General features: G+C 40.6%; 1 pseudogene; it reads right to left on the reverse strand.

Annotated features, from left to right (window-relative positions):
• Positions 1–2769: 2769 nt before the first annotated feature.
• On the reverse strand, positions 2770–3537 carry LOC145722050 (small ribosomal subunit protein eS6 pseudogene; annotated as a pseudogene).
• Between the last annotated feature and the right edge of the window lie 751 nt (positions 3538–4288).

Below are 4288 nucleotides of genomic sequence, written 5' to 3' on the forward strand. Positions count from 1 at the left end.
CCCTCTCTGGGACAGTGTGGTCTCAGGACCCTCGAGGCCACAGAAAGACCGGGGTGCCTGAGTGTGGCAGAGCTCCCAGGTATTGGAGCAGGGAAGCTGGCTGCAGAGACGGAGCCAAGGCACGGGCTCTCAGCTCGGAGTTGCCATAAACTGTGATCTGTGGCACAGACAGGCCACTGCTCTTCCAGCAGGGACCCAACAGGCAGCAGATCCGGGGAGACTCCCCTTCCTCTCCTGGGAGGAGCAGCGTGGGAGAGTACCACAGGGATCTGCTGGGTTTGGAGACACCACACGGGGTCAGGTGCCAGAGATAGAAATGCTCAGTCACAGGCCGGGTGAGCACAGAGTGTGGCCGGAGACCGGGGAGTTGGAAGTGACTGACTGCTTTTCTCTGGGGGCGCACTGAGGTGTGGGGCCTGAGTTCTCGGCTCCTCTGGGGCAGAGATTGGGAGGCCGCCATTTTCACTCTCATCCTCCAAAGCTGTATGGAGAGCTTGTAGGGAACAAAAGCTCCAGAGAGGAAACCGGAGCAGATTGTAGCACAGCGCCCCCCCGCAAGGGCAGGGCAATTCTGCCTCCAGCAAAGACATTTGGGAACCACAGCAACAGGCCCCTCCCCCAGAAGATCAGCAAGAACAGCCAGCCAAGACCAAGTTTACTGATCAATGAGAATTGCAGAACTCCAGCGCTAGGGGAATACAGCACATAGAATTCATGGCTTTTTTCCCCCCTGATTCTTTAGTCTTTCAAAGTTAATTTTTTTAATTTTCTTTTTTTTCTTTTTCTATTTTTTTTGAATTGTTTTTCCTTTTTCAACCAACATCTTATCAATCCCTTTTTTAAAAATCCTTTTTATTTTTCATTTTTAAAGTCATATTCTATCCCTTCATTGTAGTTAACCTTATTTTTGGCATATATATAGAAGTTGTTCTCTCTCTCTTTTGGGATACAGTTTCTTCTAACAGACCAAAATATGCCCTATATCTCTAGTGTATGACTTTGTTCTAGTCTCCTACCTGATCACATTCTCTCCCTTTTTTTTTTTTAATTTCTCTTCTTTCTTTTTTCAACCAACTTATCAATTCCTTTTATAAAATCTTTTATAATTTTCATCTTTACAGTCATATCCTATCCCTTCATCGTATTTACCCTTATTTTTGTACATATATAAGTTTTTCTTTCTTTAAAATTTTGGGAGGCAGTTTCTTCTACCAGACCAAAATACGCCCAAAATTTAGTGTGTGGCACTGCTCTGTTCACCAGCCTAATCATATTTGATCATATTCTTTTTTTTCTTTTTCTTTTTTTTTCTTTCTTTCCCTTCTCCCCCGGTTTCAGGTCTCTTCTGATTTATTTAGTGTATATTTTTCTGGGGTTGTTGTTACCCTGTGAGCATTTTGTTCTTTCATTCATCTGTTCTCCTCTGGACAAAATGACAAGATGGAAAAATTCACCTCAAAAAAAAGAACAAGAGGTAGTACCGACTGCCAGGGACCTAATCAATACAGACATTAGTAAAATGTTGGAACTAGAGTTCAGAATTACAATTATAAAGATACTAACTGGGCTTGAAAAAAGCATGGAAGATATTAGAGAAACCCTTTCTGGAGAAAGAAAAAAACTAAAATCTAACCAAGTCGAAATCAAAAAGGCTATTAATGAGGTGCAATCAAAAATGGAGGCTCTAACTGCTAGGATAAATGAGGTAGAAGAGAGAATTAGTGATATAGAAGACCAAATGATGGAGAATAAAGAAGCTGAGAAAAAGAGAGACAAACAACTACTGGATCACGAGGGCAGAATCTGAGAGAAAAGTGATATCATAAGATGAAACATATTAGAATAACTGGGATCCCAGAAGAAGAAGAAAGAGAGAGAGAGGGGCAGAAGGTATATTGGAGCAAATTATAGCAGAGAACTTCCCTAATTTGGGGAAGGAAACAGGCATCAAAATCCAGGAGGCACAGAGAACCCCCCTCAAAATCAATAAAAATAGGTCAACACCCCAACATCTAATAGTAAAACTTACAAGTCTCAGAGACAAAGAGAAAATCTTGAAAGTGGCTCAGGACAAGAGGTCTGTAACCTACAATAGTAGAAACATTAGATTGGCAACAGACCTATCCACAGAGACTTGGCAAGCCAGAAAGGACTGGCATGATATATTTAGAGCACTAAATGAGAAAAATATGCAGCCAAGAATACTATATCCAGCTAGGCTGTCATTGAAAATAGAAGGAGAGATAAAAAGCTTCCAGGACAAACAAAAACTAAAAGAATTTGTAAACATGAAACCAGCCCTACAAGAAATATTGAAAGGGGTCCTCTAAGCAAAGAGAGAGCCTCAAAGTAACAGACTAGAAAGGAACAGAGACAATATACAGTAACAGTCACCATACAGGCAATACAAAGGCACTAAATTCATACCTTTCAGTAGTTACCCTGAATGTAAATGGGCTAAATGCCCCAGTTAAAAGACACAGGGTATCAGATTGGAAAAAAACAAAACAAAACAAGATCCATCTATATGCTGTCTGCAAGAGACTCATTTTAGACCCAAAGACACCTCCAGATTGAAAGTGAGGGGGTGGAAAACCACTTACCATGCTAATGGACACCAAAAGAAAGCTGGGGTGGAATCCTTATATCAGTCAAATTAGATTTTATTTATTTATTTATTTATTTATTTATTTATTTATTTATTTATTTATATATTTATTTATTTATATTTGATGTCTGATCTTATTTATTTGTCATTCTTAGAAAATCTCATTTTTGACTGGATTCAAACTTAGAGGAGAAGTTCTCAGAGAGGACAGCCTCTGTCTCTTGGCAATCTGTTCCTGGCATTTTTCTTTGGCCTCCTTCATTCTCTTGGCCAAAAGTTTAGCATATTCTGCACCCTCTTCCTTATTTTTCTTAGTGCGCTGCTTCTTCAAAGCAATACACCGGTGTTTGTGCTGGAGGACACATGGAGTAATAAGACACTGAATCTTAGGTGCTTTGGTTCTAGGTTTCTTACCTTCTTTGTTTAGGGGCTTTCTCACAACATACTGGCGGACATCATCTTTTTTAGGGAGATTGAAAAGTTTGCGGATTCTGCTGGCTATTTTGGGCCCCAGGCGACGAGGCCCAATAGTATCAGTGAGTCCAGGAATAGCCTTCTCCCCTTTTTGTACAATGGCCAAGTTGAGAACACTGAGATTGGCATCCACAATGCAACCCCGATCAGATTTGCACTTTCTTTCTCCAGTCCTCCTTGGTCTATAGCAGGAATGCCCCTTACTCAGCAGCAGGCAGACACGGCCATGGGTCAAGACACCCTGCTTCATAGGGAAGCCTTGTTTGTCATTGCCACAACTGATTCAGACCACATAACCATTCCATTCTTCACCCAGAGCATCAGCAGCAACTTCTGTGGCCATACACTTCTCATAAAAGGTACGAAGTTTGCGTTCATCATCCACTTCAATGAGTTTCTGGCAGCCAGTAGCTGGGAAAGAGATGTTCAGCTTCATCCTGAAGCAACCTCCCGCCTCTGAGGCACCACGAAAAAGAGTGACAAATTAGATTTTAAACCAAAGACTATAATAAGAGAGGAGGAAGGGCACTATATCCTACTTAAAGGGTCTATCCAACAAGAAGATCTAGCAATTGTAAATATCTATGCCCCTAACATGGGAGCAACCAATTATATAAACCAATTAATAACAAAATCAAAGAAACACATTGACAAGAATACAATAATAGTAGAGGACTTTAACACCTCCCTCACTGAAATGGACAGATCATCTAAGCAAAAGATCAACAAGGAAATAAAGACTTTAAATGACACACTGGACCAAAAGGACTTCACAGATATATTCAGAACATTACATCCCTAAGCAACAGAATACACATTCTTCTCTAGTGCCCATGGAACATTCTCCAGAATAGAGCACATCCTGGGTCACAAATCAGGCCTCAACAGGTACCAAAAGATTGGGATCATTCCCTGCATATTTTTGGACCATAATGTTTGAAACTAGAACTCAATCACGAGAGGAAAGTTGGAAATTACTCAAATACATGGAGGCTAAAGAGCATCCTACTAAAGAATGAATGGGTCAACCAGGAAATTAAAGAAGAATTTAAAAAATTCATGGAAACAAATGAAAATGAAAACACAACTGTTCAAAATCTTTGGGATGCAGCAAAGGCAGTCCTAAGAGGAATGTATATAGCAATACAAGCCTTTCTCAAGAAACAAGAAAGGTCTCATATACACCTAACCCTACACCTAAAGGAG

The sequence above is a fragment of the Leptonychotes weddellii genome, chromosome 6 (genome assembly GCF_054177405.1).
Source record: "Leptonychotes weddellii isolate Sample4059 chromosome 6, ASM5417740v2, whole genome shotgun sequence".
NCBI classification, from domain to species: domain Eukaryota; kingdom Metazoa; phylum Chordata; class Mammalia; order Carnivora; family Phocidae; genus Leptonychotes; species Leptonychotes weddellii.